Raw genomic sequence first — 16,418 nt, forward strand, 5'->3', positions numbered from 1 at the left:
AGATACAAAAAGAATACTATCAATCAGTTCTCAGTATTTACTCTGAGACTAAGGATAGCATCCCTTAGCATATCGAGATTCCAGGACTGTCTGTCTTCACATCTTACTGCTCCCCAATATATACTCTATGCTCTGCTTCACCAAAATACTTGCCTTTCTCATTTTTTCATACATTCACATATATTGTGGCTTCTGTCAAGAGTACTTTTCTCTCTGGAAAATCCCTAATTACCATCTTGAATCAGCTCAAGTGCTGCCTCTTTTTTTTTTTTGCAGTACGCGGGCCTCTCACTGTTGTGGCCTCTCCCATTGTGGAGCACAGGCTCCGGACGCGCAGGCTCAGCGGCCATGGCTCACGGGTCCAGCCGCTCCGCGGCATGTGGGATCTTCCCGGACCGGGGCACGAACCCATGTCCCCTGCATCGGCAGGCGGACTCTCAACCACTGCGCCACCAGGGAAGCCCCAAGTGCTGCCTCTTTTAGGAAGATTTCCTGAACCATCTATGCCTCACATTAAAATTAGACCCTTCCCCTTCTCTATTTTCATAATACTTTTTACAGCACCTCTATTGGGACATTTATCTCTTTGTAATTTTTATTTCTGTCTTCTTGGCAAGAATGTGAGCTTTTCAAAGGCAGCGTTTTTAAATCATTTCTTTGTGAACCCATGACCAACACAGTACTTAGATCATAAAAGGAACTCAATCAATAATAGTTAAATGAGTCAGGTTTTCAATATTATCAAATCCTACGGCTCAAGTGAATTCCTTTATCTGGATGAGATATCTGGCAAAAAATAGGTATTCAGTTAATATTTTTCCAATTGATGAATCATTAACTTTTGAGTAAAAATTTACTTCATTCTGAAGATACAGTTGTTTTTTTAATATATATAAACAACTTCTAAAGAATAAACTCAAGTTTGGAAGAGAGAGTTTAGAGACTTGTAGTTGGAGAAAATCATTTTTGAATTACTTATCTAAAAAAATCAAACCTAAATTTTTCTTCGTAAAACAAAGATTAATTAAGAATGAAATCATTGGGGCATAGATAATTTGAGAAAAATCAGTTTGCTATAAGGCCATAAGAAAAATATGTCAAATATACAACTTATCTTAAATTTTTGAGTGATGAGCCATTAAAAACTATATTCTGAAAATGTTTAAAAATTAAAGAGCATCATGTCTACCTCATATTGCTCCTAAACTCTGTGAACCTTCACGCTGTGCAGGCAAGGCTCAGTTGCCGTGGGGCTATATATGGACACTTAATCCCTAGGGATTTAAAGGAGCAAGTTCTGCTCAGTCAATGAAAAATCATTGGCAGAACTTCTGGGACATATTTTTATGCACATAAAAATTAATTTCAGAGATGTGTAATTGTAGATTTTCATTACAGAATCTCCAGGTCAAATTGCATGCTACCAGAAGGTGCTGTGAGAAATTTTTAAACTCAGGCAAATGAAAACGATCGCTTTTTCTGCTAACGAAGCTTACTGTGGTTTCTTCTCAGGTACTGAAATCAAGACAGTTGGCTGCTTTGCATTCTATTCAGTCTCTACATGTGCAAGAAAGATGGTACATATATGTTAGATTGGACCCCACTCACACTCTCAACTTGACTTTCTGTATGATCGTAATTGCTGAGTTCATAACATTTTTTTTGTTGCTTTCAGAGCTGACATAATAAAATGGAACACTTAGCAAGTGTGGATTATACTAAGAAACTGACACACAGATGGTTATGTGTTCTGCGTATATCTGTTTAGGCACAACTGAGTTTAAAATAGACTGTGTTTGGAAAGTCTTTTTGACATTAGTTATTTATAATATTCTTCTAATATTATAAACGACTATTGTTTGGCCTGATCAGCACTCAAAACCTATGTAATTCATAATATGACTGAAAAATTACACGTTTATAATGAATGATAGTACCTAAAATATAATTATTACATTAGGAATTAAACAAATTTAAAATAATATTAAAATTTACTTCATCTTTATTACTAAACATAGGTTCTTGAGAAAAATAAAAAACAGTAACAGTAACGCAATGCTTTGTGGGAATTTGCTAAGGAACTTCTAGAACTGCTACAGGAATTTATATTTTGAGAGTGTCAATTCTTTACTGTTTCCCATTTTGTGAAAAAGTTATTGGGGATTTTTCTTTATTGAGATCCATTTCATGGGTTGGGTTAATATTTGGCTCCCTAATGGGAAAGAAATAAAAGGAAAGAAAAAAAGTAAATTTTTCAAAAATAGTCAGCATAGAAAATGAGTATTCATTTTGGGAAGAGATTAGTGAAGGATTAGTGAAAGAGAGAATGTATATAGATAAGGCCAAGAGCCCAGAAAGTACAAGATCTTAACAGGAAAGGAGACAGGATAGAGGAAGCTGTTCATGTGACTATTTCATGCTTATAATCCAGAAAGTACATGGCCATCTATAGAACATTCTCTTTATTTATTCTCAAAGAGATTTTCTCTGTTTTAGTCAATGCCTGGCAAATCTTGCTTTCAAATGTGTTGCTCTTACCTTCTCTGCCCAAGTTCTTGATGATAAATGTCTTTTTGATGTTGCCTGTATTTTTGTCTTCTTCATTGACATTTTAAGATTTCATCTACTTGTTATGCAAGAGAAAATATTTGAAACTTCTTCCCCTCTTCAGGACTGTTTTTTAAATTAAAAATATAAAACCTTAGTAGCTCTAAATTAATCATTAGCTTGAATTAAGTGACCCTCTAAAAAGACAAAATCAGGAAATGAAACAGCTTTCCAGCTTCTCCAGTTGATCTTCCCAATGTAATATCAATGATGTAGGTGGGACATATCCATAGAGACAGGGGTAGGGGTGGGCAGAGTTGACTCTATGCTACGGGTAAGAGTGTATAGGGTCCTGTGGTTGGAGCCAAGAGGAGAGCACCAAGTATTATGAAGCAGAAGTAGAAACTAGTTAATGTCTGGGATTATGGATTTGGGTTGGGATATTGTTAGGGATTTCTTATCCCTGAAGCTATACATCAAGGACTTATTCAACCATTTCTGTTGCCCTTTCTAAGGGTTCCACCTCTCATGCCCACTACCTGCTTGTCCCACTTCTTGAATCTTTATTAGAATTCTTTTTCTGCTGCAGTTGTCTGGGGTAGGGTGGAGAAATAGAGTATGGATGACGCGGTTCCATCCCAGACCCACATTTTCCTATGGAAGGAGGTAGAATCTTCCATGTCATACAAACGCTACACAAAATCCTTTCTTGTAAATGATCCCAACCAGTATCCTCTTGACTCCCTTATTTGCTTTGAATTGAATACAAGAACATTAAACACACCCATATTCAAATAGAAATATTTGCATGGAAATGTATCTAGAGCCAAAATAAAGAAATTTTGAACGGGCAAATTGTTGGAATTATCTGTAGTATATCCCCCTTTTTCAGCATAGATAGCAGATATTTGGATATATGCGTTATATACATGCTTCTATTTTTATGTACCTTCTTTTTCTCTGAGGCTGGCAAAAAAAAACTCTCAAAATATTGCTTTGGAGTTGTTCTTTTGATTTTACCCCCCGAGCATTTATTCAAGAGAATAAATTTGGCCATTTTCAAGCTGTGAGAATATGGAATGCATAAATTTTCCTGCTATAAAATACATTTTTGGTGTATTTATGTAACACAAAACAGATGCATCTACAAAGTTTACACATAGAAACACAGATTACTGAAGGAAAAGAGTCAGGTCTGGCTTGGAGAAGATTTTGGTATTTTTACCCTACAAATATTTCCAATGTGTAAAATTGGCACAAGGGACTTGGATCCAATGATTGGGTTTTGGGAAGATTCCTGTAAAATGGCACAAGATGTGCATCTGACTACAGAGCACTTCAGGTTTAGGTCTACAATCTTAGGTATAGCCATGTTTATTTTTAAATTGAATGGAGAAAAGCCAAAGGTTGTTTCTGTAAGATTTTCTGAATAATAGTAGCATGGTCTAATTTGAAATTACACCACGCTTAGAAGTTAAATTTTTCTGGCAGTCGATCAAATCAACAATATGGTCATTTGAATTGGTTGCTAAAATGGAAATTAGCCTTTTAAAAAAGGTTTCTGGAATCTAGAATTTATTAAGCAGGCTACAGTTTCTCTCTTTGGTGCAGTTACAGAAATGCAATCTCAGTGTTGGTCCATGGATTGAGGTATCTGGATGGTTGAGTAGCTTTCTTAGAGTAGGTATATGACTGCTATAATGTTCTTACCCATTTGCCTTCTGAGAGGAGGGAAGTCTAGCAAACACAAGGGAGAGTGGGTAGGGACTGGTGGATGTTTTGGTTCTAGCAATATCAGGAAGTAATTATGCATAATGGTTGCGGTTAAGATTAATAAAGTACAACAGAACCTTGATACTTACTCCCCAAAAGCTTTGTCCTATTTTCTTAAATAAATTGTCACAATGTATGCTTAGCTCTTCAGGGGATTATACATTTAAGATAAATCTGTTTTCATTCTTTCATTCAATAGATATTTGTTGAAAAATTACTTTGTGGTAGGCACATATCATTATTACCTAAGGGTGTATGTGTGTGTGTGTGTGTGTGTGTGTGTGTGTGTGTGTGACTTTTCCTCCCTTTAAATTAATAGGATTGAAAATACTAGATTTTTATTAATTAAAATCTCATTTTTCTATTCAAAATTTGATATATTGAAGCAACCACTTTTAAGGGGCTTTAATATTTTAAATTTCATTTCCACATTTAAGATACTTAATTATTTTAACTATTTCAGTTACAAGAGTAACCAAAACTTACAAAGTACTTAAGAAGTTCTTTATTAAAACTCTAATAATATAGACTCATAAATACAGTGTATCATAAGTTGTGATAAAATATTTTTATACTTTTCATCTTAAAATCACAAGTGTAAATTAGTAACTAGATATTTTAAATTGTACTCACAGGGCTTCCCTGGTGGTGCAGTGGTTGAGAGTCCGCCTGCCGATGCAGGGGACGCGGGTTCGTGCCCCGGTCCGGGAGAATTCCACGTGCCGCGGAGCGGCTGGGCCCGTGAGCCATGGCCGCTGAGCCTGCGCGTCCAGAGCCTGTGCTCCGCAGCGGGAGAGGCCGCGGCAGTGAGAAGCCTGCGTACCGCAAAAAAAAAAAAAAAAAAAATTGTACTCACAATTTTAATATGCCAAATTCTCTTAAACATGACAAACGTATGAAATAAAAAATGTACAAAGATTATTTGTTAGTTTAATGCAAAAGTATTAACACTAAGGATTTAATTTACTTTATCATTTCTAACTTTAATTCTCAATCCTCCCAAGGTTAAAGACATTTTTACCCACTAATTAAAAGCTTTTTCCTTCCCCAAGCAATTTGTTATTCATCCCAAGCAAATGAGTGCTACCTTTTCAAAGGGCAAAAAATTTGGCTAGGAAATGAGATCTGTAACACCTGACATTCAAGGTGATTTTTCTCACGATCATGAGAGACAAATCCAAGCCCTCCAAATGGTGGATTGGATTTGGGAATGAACACCTATAATAAATACAAAGTTTTTGGTGTGAGCAGCTGGGTGGATAGTGGAACCATTTACAGAAATAAGAAAGATGGGAAGAGAAGATCTTGCTCCAGAGAGAAAATCTGGAGCAAACTTTCTAGGTTTGTGGGGCTCTGGTTGAAATGGATTTTTTTTTTTTTTTTTTTTTGCGGTACACGGGCCTCTCACTGTTGTGGCCTCTCCCGCTGCGGAGCACAGGCTCCGGACGCGCAGGCTCAGTGGCCATGTCTCACGGGCTCAGCCGCTCCGCGGCATGTGGGATCCTCCCGGACCGGGGCACAAACCCGTGTCCCCTGCATCGGCAGGTAGACTCTCAACCACTGCGCCACCAGGGAAGCCCCTGAAATGGATTTTTTAAAAGGATGAAGATAAGTCCCTGGGGAGAGGGCTGGACTGGAAATTTAGGTTTGGAAATCACAGGAGTATAGATGTTCTTTGAATCTATGGAACTGAAGGAAAGGATAATAGGGAGAGAAAATAAGAAGCCAGAAGACTGAAAGGGTGAGATTTATAGCTCAGGAAGAAGAGAAAGAGCTAGAAAAGAACTCTAAGCAGGAACAATGATGCAGGAAGAAAAAATAAACAACAGTGAGAGATAATATGAAAGCTAAGAGAAGAGAATGCTTCAAGGAGGAAGAATTTCAAGAAGGAAATGGAAGAGGGAAAAAAAAAAATCACAGATGAAAGCCATATTTAAGCAATTAGAATAAAAGCAAATGTGAGTGGGAAAACCTCTGGGTAGGCTTACAGAAATTAATGGTATAAACTGAAAGAGAAAGATCCACAAAGATACAGCAATAATCTCAGAAAAAGAAATAGATGTGGATGACAAACAGGGACAGAAGATACAGAGAGCAGAGAGCTCAGCACATATGGAATAACAGCAAAAATGTCTAAAGATATGAATAAGGCAAACATTTCCTGAAATAAAGAACAACTTGAATCACAAATGACTGAGGAAAATTGATAGAGAGCTGGCAATGGAAATTTATACCCTAGTCAAATTCAATAATTTGAATTGAAATAAGAAGAGTGAAAAAACCCTGATAAGGCTATTGTGAAGATTAGTTAATACATGCGAGGCGTGAAGATTTGTGCCTGAAATATGATAAGCACTCAATAAATGCTGCTGCAGCTTTGGTTTTTCCTCCTTCTCTTCCTACATTTATGCATTATTTTTCCTGTTACCATGATTATTATTTGCCTCTGTTCCACCACTAAATGTCAGTATTGTTCAGGACTGGCCTTAGGCCCTCTGCCTTCTCAGTGTATTCTCTCTCCTTAAGCCAGGGGTCCCCAACCCCCGAGCCGTGGACAGGTACTAATCTGAGTTCTGCTAGGAACTGGGCTGCACAGCAGGAGGTGAGTGGTGGGCGAGTGAGGGAAGCTCACTGTCGCTCCCCAGCGCTTGCATTACTGCCTGAACCAACACCCCGTTGCCCCTCCCCACCGGTCCATGGAAAAATTGTCTTCCACAAAACTGGTCCTGGTGCCAAAAAGGTTGGGGACCGCTGCCTTAGGCAATCTATTCTACACACACAATTACCCTCTGTTCACTGATAACTCCCAGTGTGGCATCTCTTCTTGGATGTCACAAAGCACCTCAAACTCAACTGTCCAAGATTCGTTTCATGCTCTCCTCCCCTGCAGTGATTCCTCTGCTATCTGTCCAGAAAGCTTGGTCCTCTTCCAGTATTGCTGATCTGCAGGAATGATACCACTGCTCTCCAGGTGCATGAGTCAGATGCTTAGGAGTCACCCTTGACCTCTCCCTCTACCTAAGCCAATGACTGTATCCACTTCTGCCCTCACACAACAGTCCTTTAAGTATGTAAGCCAGATTATGAGATTCTTCTGCAAAATATCTTCCAATACCTTTCCATTTCACACAGAATAGTAATCTATGTCCCTTACTATTTCTTTGGCCTCATTTCCAAAGTTCTCCCCCTTTCTCACTCCACAGCAGCTAGAGTGGTATCTTTTCTTTTCCTAAAATACCCCAGCAGGCTCTCACTTCAGGTAACTGGATGACTCTTTTGCTTGGAAAGGTCTGTGCACAGCTATCCACATGCCTCCATCTATGAGGTCTCTGCTCAGACGTTACCTTGATTGCCTGTTCACTATCTGTTCTTCTTATTCTTTATTTTTCTTCCATATACTTAGCCACCACCTGACATATTTCATGTGCATTACTTATTTGTTTTCTGTTCATTCTCTTGTTCTCCAAACCCAGCCATACTTACTTGTTTCAATCACTTGCTATTGCCACAGGGCCTTTGCACTTGATGTTTGCACTACTTGAACTATTTTTTCGACCTCTTTTCCTGTACCTATTCCCTGCTATTTTACCTATTTAGTTCCTTCAACTACTTTTATTTTGGCTTGGATGTCACTTCATCAGAGATGCCTTGCCTGACCCATAACTCCTGTTAGTATCCTTTATGACTTTCTAAAAACATATTCCCTTACATTTATAGAACTCATCTATATCTGAATTATATATATGATTATTTGACCATCACCCTGCTAGTGTTTTCCTCAACATTACGTGCCCAGGTCATAACCGGCATATTCAAGAACTCAAAATACTTCACAAATGAATAAATGAGCCCTTGGACCACTGTAATAGCCTTTCTTTTTTGTTTATTGGCTTTCTATCCCACGACTATGTTACTTTGCAATAATTAACTATCTCCAATTTCTCTTCCTTCAGCCTCCCTTATGCACTGTTCCCAATTAAATCTTCTTAAAGCATACCACAAATCACATCCCACGAATGGCCTTCCAGAAGGCTGAAAAGAGAATGAGAACTTCTCAAGGTCAAATCCCCACCACCACCTCATTTTCAGTCTTAACCTTCTCTGTATGGCTAGTTTAAGATCAAATGTAAATTTTATTAGTAAAGAAATTGTTTCATTATACAGGTGACAAACATCTGCCTAAAACAAACAAAAATGAAGTTGAGAGGTGTGGTACGGCTTGTATCATCTTGGGAAAGACACTGAGGATTGGAATTGTTTGTATTAAGTCTTTTTTTTTTTTTTACATCTTTATTGGAGTATAATTGCTTTACAATGGTGTGTTAGTTTCTGCTTTATAACAAAGTGAATCAGTTATATATATACATATGTTCCCATATCTCTTCCTTCTTGTATCTCTCTCCCTCCCACCCTCCCTATCCCACCCCTCCAGGCGATCACAAAGCACCAAGCTGATCTCCCTGTGCTATGCGGCAGCTTTCCACTAGCTATCTACCTTACGTTTGGTAGTGTATATATGTCCATGCCTCTCTCGCCCTGTCACAGCTTACACTTCCCCCTCCCCATATCCTCAAGTCCATTCTCTAGTAGGTCTGTGTCTTTATTATTGTCTTACCCCTAGGTTCTTCATGACGTTTTTGTTCCCTTAAATTCCATATATATGTTAGCATACGGTATTTGTCTTTCTCTTTCTGACTTACTTCACTCTGTATGACAGACTCTAGGTCTATCCACCTCATTACAAATAGCTCAATTTCGTTTCTTTTTATGGCTGAGTAATATTCCATTGTATATATGTGCCATATCTTCTTTATCCATTCATCCGATGATGGACACTTAGGTTGTTTCCATCTCCGGGCTACTATAAATAGAGTTGCAATGAACATTTTGGTACATGACTCTTTTTGAATTATGGTTTTCTCAGGGTATATGCCCAGTAGTGGGATTGCTGGGTCGTATGGTAGTTCTATTTGTAGATTTTTAAGTAACCTGCACACTGTTCTCCACAGTGGCTGTATCAATTTACAGTCCCACCAACAGTGCAAGAGGGTCCCCTTTTCTCCACACCCCCTCCAGCATTTATTGTTTCTAGATTTGTTGATGATGGCCATTCTGACTGGTGTGAGATGATATCTCATTGTAGTTTTGATTTGCATTTCTCTAAAGATTAATGATGTTGAGCATTCTTTCATGTGTTTGTTGGCAGTCTGTATATCTTCTTTGGAGAAATGTCTATGTAGGTCTTCTGCCCATTTTTGGATTGGGTTGTTTGTTTTTTTGTTATTGAGCTGCATGAGCTGCTTATAAATTTTGGAGATTAATTCTTTGTCAGTTGCTTCATTTGCAAATATTTTCTCCCATTCTGAGGGTTGTCTTTTGGTCTTGTTTATGGTTGCCTTTGCTGTACAAAAGCTTTGAAGTTTCATTAGGTCCCATTTGTTTATTTTTGTTTCTATTTCCATTTCTCTAGGAGGTGGGTCAGAAAGGATCTTGCTGTGATTTATGTCATAGAGTGTTCTGCCTAACCTTAAACTTATGGGGATTCCCTTCTGGTTATTTGTTGTTTTTCCCTTGCTGTTTTTAATATGTTTTCTTTGTATTTAATTTTTGACAGTTTGATTAATATGTGTCTTGGCATATTTCTCCTTGGATTTATCCTGTATGGGACTCTCTGTGCTTCCTGGACTTGATTAACTATTTCCTTTCCCATATTAGGGACGTTTTCAACTATAATCTCTTCAAATATTTTCTCAGTCCCTTTCTTTTTCTCTTCTTCTTCTGGAACCCCTATCATTCGAATGTTGGTGCGTTTAATGTTTTCCCAGAGGTCTCTAAGACTGTCCTCAATTATTTTCATTCTTTTTCCTTTATTCTGCTCTGCAGTAGTTATTTCCACTATTTTATCTTCCAGGTCACTTATCTGTTCTTCTGCCTCAGTTATTCTGCAATTGATCCCATCTAGAGTATTTTTACTTTCATTTATTGTGTTGTTCATCGTTGTTTGTTTCATCTTTAGTTCTTCTAGGTCCTTGTTAAATGTTTCTTGCATTTTTCCATTCTATTTCCAAGATTTAGGATCATCTCTACTATCATTATTCTGAATTATTTTTCAGGTAGACTGCCTATTTCCTCTTCATTTGTTAGGTCTGGTGGGTTTTTATCTTGCTCCTTCATCTGCTGTGTGTTTTTCTGTCTCCTCATTTTGCTTATCTTACTGTGTTTGGGGTCTCCTTTTTGCAGGCTGCAGGTTCGTAGTTCCCGTTGTTTTTGGTGTCTGTCCCCAGTGGCTAAGGTTGGTTCAGTGGGCTGTGTAGGCTTCCTGGTGGAGGGGACTAGTGCCTGTGTTCTGGTGGATGAGGCTGGATCTTGTCTTTCTGTTGGGCAGGTCCACATCTGGTGGTGTGTTTTGGGGTGTCTGTGGACTTATTATGGTTTTAGACAGCCTCTCTGCTAATGGGTGGGGTTGTGTTCCTGTCTTGCTAGTTGTTTGGCATAGGATGTCCAGCACTGTAGCTTGCTGGTCGTTGAGTGAAGCTGGGTGCTGGTGTTGAGATGGAGATCTCTGGGAGATTTTTGCCATTTGATATTATGTGGAGCTGGGAGGTCTCCTGTGGACCAGTGTCCTGAAGTTGGCTCTCCCACCTCAGAGGTACAGCACTGACTCCTGGCTGCAGCATCAAGAGTCTTTCATCCACTCGGTTCAGAATAAAAGGGAGAAAAAGTAGAAAGAATGAATTAGTAGATTAGAAAGAAAAAAAGAAAGAAAGAGAGAAAGAAAGAAAGAAAGGAGGGAGGGAGGGAGGGAGGGAAGGAGGATGGAAGGAAGGAGGGAAGGAAGGGGAAAAAAGAAAGAAAGAAGATAAAGTAAAATAAAGTAAGATAAAATATAATAAAGTTATTAAAATAAAAAATAATTATTAAGAAAAAAATTAAAAAAAAAATGGACGGATAGAACTCTAGGACAAATGGTGGAAGCAAAGCTATACAGACAAAATCTCACACAGAAGCATACACATACACACTTACAAAAAGAGGAAAAGGGGAAAAAATCATAAATCTTGCTCTCATAGTCCACCTCCTTAATTTGGGATGATTCCTTGTCTATTCAGGTATTCCACAGATGCAGGGTATATCAAGTTGATTGTGAAGCTTTAATCCGCTGCGCCTGAGGCTGCTGGGAGAGATTTCCCTTTCTCTTCTTTGTTCTCACAGCTCCCAGGGGCTCAGCTTTGGATTTGGCCCCGCCTCTGCGTGTAGGTCGCCGGAGGGCGTCTCTTCTTCGGTCGGACAGGACGGGGTTAAAGGAGCCGCTGATTGGGGGCTCTGGCTCACTCAGGCCCGGGGGAGGGAGGGGCACGGCGTGCGGGGCGGGCCTGCCGCGGCAGAGGCCGGCGTGACGTTGCAGCGGCCCGAGGCGCGCCGTGCGTTCTCCCAGGGGAGTTATCCCTGGATCCCGGGACCTTGACAGTGACGGGCTGCACAGGCTCCCCTGAAGGGGGGTGTGGACAGTGACCTGTGCTCGCACACAGGCTTCTTGGTGGTGGCAGCAGCAGCCTTGGCGTCTCATGCCTGTCTCTGGGGTCCGCGCTTTTAGCCTCGGCTCGCGCCCGTCTCTGGAGCTCCTTTAAGCGGCGCTTTTAATCCCCTCTCCTCGCGCACCAGGAAACAAAGAGGGAAGAAAAAGTCTCTTGCCTCTTCGGCAGGTCCAGACTTTTCCCCGGACTCCCTCCCGGCTAGCCGTGGCGCACTAACCCCCTGCAGTCTGTGTTCACGCTGCCAACCCCAGTCCTCTCCCGGCGCTCCGACCGAAGCCCGAGCCTCAGCTCGCAGCCCCGCCCGCCCCGGCGGGTGAGCAGACAAGCCTCTCGGCCTGGTGAGTGCTGGTCGGCCTTGTTCCTCTGGGCAGGAGTCTCTCCGCTTTGCCCTCCGCACCCCTGTTACTGCGCTCTCCTCTGCGGCTCCGAAGCTCTCCTCCTCCGCCACCCGCAGTCTCCGCCCGCGAAGGGGCTTCCTAGTGTGTGGAAACGGCTCCCTCCCACTGGTGCAGGTCCCGTCCCTATCCTTTTGTCTCTGTTTATTCTTTTTTCTTTTGCCCTACCCAGGTACGTGGGGGGGGTTCTTACCTTTTGGGAGGTCTGAGGTCTTCTGCCAGCATTCAGTAGGTGTTCTGTAGGAGTTGTTCCACGTGTAGGTGTATTTCTGGTGTATCTGTGGAGAGGAAGGTGATCTCCGCGTCTTACTCTTCCGCCATCTTCCCGGAAGCCTCCGAAGTCATTTCTTAAAGCGTATCATTACTAATTAAATACAGAGCATGAAATAGCACATATTGCAGAGAGAGACTATTAGTTGAGGATCTTTGCTTTGTTGGAATGTGATGTTTTTTGAGAGCTTTTCGCCTTTTTCAGTGCTTGCTTTTATTATAGCCCATGATTAAGGAAAAAATTCTTTTCTTATTCTATGAATTAAACATACTTTGTTTTGTAGTTTAGTTTTTGGTTTTCTAGATTTGAACTTAATGCATCTCACTTTGGGATGACCTGATATCTTGCACAAATTTTGATAATTGCATTATCCTAAGAAATGGAAGGCAAGCTGTTTTGTGTGTTGATGGGGTCAGAGTGAGACAGTGCCTCTCTCTGCAGTGTCACCTGATGATTAGAAATATGAAAATGGTTTGTACTATTTAAAAGTAGTCACTTTTCTTATTTGAAATGAAATAAACATTAAAAAATTTAACATATATAAATTTAGAGTGTGATCATCCTATTCTTTTATATTTTTTAAAACTACATTGTAGGAAACACTGATATACAAAAAGTTATTTTAAAATATCTCTTAAAGTATGTATAGCAGGCTCTGTTTTAATGTTTTATAGGTAAAGACCCTGAAGCTCAGAAATGTTGTAAGTGGCAGAGTGGAACACTGGCCCAGGTTTTCTGTCTGGGTTGGTTTTGCTTTGTACAACAGCTCTCAACAAACCATAACCTTGCAAACAGTACTTTAAATTCCGACTTCTTTTGTCACTCTGAAGGTCTCTGTTGTAAGCGATAAAAATGTAGAAATACAGGGTTTTTCAAAATATTTGGACCTAATTTTCCATCTCACCTCCCTTTGGTTTCTGAAGTGGTGAAGCAGTACTGCTCAAAATCTATGGTTGTTGATCTGGCTTGGGGTCTACTCCCAAGTTACTTATCTACCCAGAGGACTCGCAGACTCGTGACTTAACCTGAGCTGCTTCTAGCCCACGTGGCACTTTTCTTGTTCTTCTGGGCCAGTGCAGACTCGGATTGAACACATGGCTTGGTGAGTGAGGTCTGAGATGCCATTCAGCCCTGACCCACTCTTTCTTCCAGTACCGTCGTACAAGATATGCCCAACTCACCTAGAAATACCGACCCTGCCTTTGGCCCCTTTAAAGGGGAGAAAGGTGCACATATTATCAGGCTAGGTTGGTCCCTGTGACCCTGGTGGTATTAGATCCCAGGGGGTCACCGAAGAGTCGACAATATTTTCTTCGTCATACACAGTACTGCAGAAGTGCTGGCATTGTCTTATCCATAGAGTCATAGGAACTAGAAATTACCCAGGCCCATTTCTGGGAATGTTCAAGGATATTAAAGAAATTGCTTGGGGGAGTCCCCTGTGGCCTAGTGGTTAGTATTCCAGGCTTTCACTGCTGTGGCCTGGGTTCAGTCCCTGGTCGGGGAACTTAGATCTCACAAGCCACGTGGCCCCCCCCCCCCCAAAAAAAAAAGAAAAAATTGCCTGGAAGTCACCTGGCTAATATAATCATACTACAGTTTTCTGGATGCGTATGGGAGTCACAGATAACCAACTGATTACCCATTCTGAGCCTCATCCAGTTGATTATGGAAATTCTTCTCAGGGATCCCAGTAGAGGTCTAAATGGAACTAACACCTGTCTGGCCTTGTTTGAACAACTCATGAGAAGCCTGTTTGCATGAGGACAGAGGAACTTCTTAAGAAAATTCATCCTGAAGGGAAAAAATCTCAGGCAGGAGCTTGGGTCTTTTTTATTTTTTATTTTTTATTAGATATAACTTGTCACCTGGATGACGGTGGTGATCTGAGTTTGATTTGGCTGTCAGTTGAATCTATCTTGGGCCAGCCCCTGGAAAAATATCTGATTCCCAGGCAGAAGTATAGTGATAAATAAAATTAAAAGAGTATTACACTAAGAACTTTATAAATTTGGGATGGTGGTTCAAGCAATTTAAAGATGGGTGTCTTTTGATACAATATGATATGGAAGGGAAAAGACATTGAGCCCTCCACATGCTTTAACACCCTGTCATAATGTTTTTCTAAAGTAAGATTCTGTGCAGCTTGAAGGTGCGGTCGCTGTGGTTCTTTCACAACTCTGAGCAAACACACGCACAATTAAGAGCTTAGCAAATCCTTTTGGATGGAGATGGTAAGGTACGAGGGAGAAGCAGCGGTGCTTCTCTGCTTAGCAAGTGTCTGGTCAATTAGTCAGAAGCTGTCTTTGCTAGCTATAAATACTACTGCCTTATCCCAGGAATCTGAAGTTAATTTCCTGTCTCGTGTGATCAATATATGCTTCTAATACAGGCATATTCAATACAAGGCATGTGTGTCCTTCTTGCCAAACATGCAACCATGGGAAACATGGTTGATCCATCATGAAAATGTTTCCAGAGCCCCAATGTAACGTGAGTAATCTCCTCAACTTAGTGCTTCAGGAAGTGACTAGAAATTAATTTGCAACCCTGTTTTAACATATTTTGGAAAAAATACGATAAGCTCCTGCCATCTGGGAGCATAAGGTTCTTTGATGGAAAGGAATGTTATGCCCCAGGTCATGTTCTATTTAGGCAGATGATCTGTTTAAGGTAGTTGCTATCTACAAATGGAGAATCCTTGCAGGAGGAAAAGTCTTTCCAGAGCTCAAGACCCCATTTAATATAACTGTGTGCAGATTATATTTTGAAGCACTCAAGGCACTGAAAGTTTCTTTCAGCCTATAGTTGCTAAAAAGATATGTTGTGTAATGACACAGGTCAGCACACCATTGGTTTTCAGAAACAGATTGAATCAAAAGGGTTCAGTATAACAAAAACCATGTGAAATATAGTAGAGATACAAATAAGGGACTTCTCTGCTCCAGCCTTCTTCGGTTCTTCTTAGAAGAGGTCCCAATTCGGGTCTGACACATGTGCATGTGTCTCAGAATGCAATTGGGTGAAAAGAAGTGGGTCCCTGTTCACTAAGGGGCATATAAACCTCTCTCTTTAAGTGGATGACTTCAAAATAGATTATTTTAATGATCTCATTAGTGTGAAGCATTGTTTCTCTTGGTTCATTCAAAAAGGCCACAACCAATAGCTGGCCAGGACAGATACTGTGCTCATCTGTCTATTAGTTATTGAAAAAGAGAGGGTAGAAAATTCTGTTATTAGCAGCAGGGCCATCTTTGGATAGCATTACAAGTGGGCAGAAAAAGCAGGCTGCTAGGAGGCAGGTAGAAATAGCAGGTGAGGTGCTTTATTGATTAAGCAATTTCCCAGTCAGGTGAGACAGTGTATGAAGCCCATGGAATTGGGTGATAGAATTTGTGGCACGTTGATCAAAGGGGTAAGAGATAGAGGTTCCAAAATGGGTGCATATTAAAAAAAAGATAAGGTCTTTTCACATTTTTGATACTCAGGTAAGCCGGTTCCCCTGGAAACTAAAGCCTACCTCACCTAGGTGTGCAATCTATAGCAAATATAGATTACTTTTGGACTGACATACCAAGATTTGGCTCTCTTAATTCAAAATTCCACTCGTCTATGTGCTGGACAATGTGGATGGAACTCCATGTAGCATACGTGATAAATGCGGCAGTGCAGAAGAGGGGTTGAACGTCAGAGAGAGTATTTAGGAGCGTGAGACTGAAATCAGGTGCCCCTGGCACTTACTAATAGAGAGACATTATACTAATTAGAAAACCTTGCTGAGCTTCAGTTTGCTCTTCAATAAAATAGGGACAATAGCAACAGCAACAACAATAGTAATAATAATAATAACTACGATACTGTTGTGAGGATGAAACATACATTTTATGTGTCTTAGAT

General features: G+C 40.3%; 2 long non-coding RNA genes across 2 annotated transcripts in view; one reads left to right on the top strand and one right to left on the bottom strand.

Annotated features, from left to right (window-relative positions):
* LOC307186166 overlaps positions 1-12,576 on the bottom strand; it is a 37,818-nt gene extending 25,242 nt beyond the window's left edge. The window contains exons 1-2 of the long non-coding RNA XR_013828260.1: positions 12,444-12,576; positions 4,954-5,135 (exon numbers count right to left, since the gene is read on the bottom strand). This is a non-coding gene — a long non-coding RNA (uncharacterized lncRNA). The remainder of the gene's footprint in view (positions 1-4,953; positions 5,136-12,443) is intronic.
* The window catches only part of LOC307186165, a 161,800-nt gene continuing 157,162 nt past the window's right edge, over positions 11,781-16,418 (top strand). The window contains exon 1 of the long non-coding RNA XR_013828259.1: positions 11,781-12,193. This is a non-coding gene — a long non-coding RNA (uncharacterized lncRNA). The remainder of the gene's footprint in view (positions 12,194-16,418) is intronic.

Source organism: Stenella coeruleoalba (assembly GCF_951394435.1).
Source record: "Stenella coeruleoalba genome assembly, chromosome: 4".
NCBI lineage: Eukaryota > Metazoa > Chordata > Mammalia > Artiodactyla > Delphinidae > Stenella > Stenella coeruleoalba.